The sequence below is a fragment of the Eimeria tenella genome, genomic scaffold (genome assembly GCF_000499545.2).
Source record: "Eimeria tenella Houghton genomic scaffold, Eth_scaff2226, whole genome shotgun sequence".
In the NCBI taxonomy this organism is placed as follows: domain Eukaryota; phylum Apicomplexa; class Conoidasida; order Eucoccidiorida; family Eimeriidae; genus Eimeria; species Eimeria tenella.
Window position 1 is genome coordinate 1 of NW_013542083.1, and position 269 is coordinate 269.

The following is a 269-nucleotide window of genomic DNA, read 5'->3' on the forward strand; positions in this document are numbered from 1 at the left end:
CCCTAAACCCTAAACCCTAAACCCTAAACCCTCCAGAGGCCCTCACCCCACAAGCTGCTGCACTCCTCCTCAGCAAACTCGCCCGCTGCAGAAAGCCATTTGCATGCGCCCACGGCCGCCCCACAGTCTACCCCCTCGCGCTTCTCCAAAACCCGCAAAAGGGGGCCCCCAGGGGGGCCCCCCAACGGGAACTTGGGGGCCCCCAGGCTACGCTTGGAGGCCCCTAAGCTGCCCTTGGGGGCCCCCAAGCTCTCTTTGGGGCCCCTAAG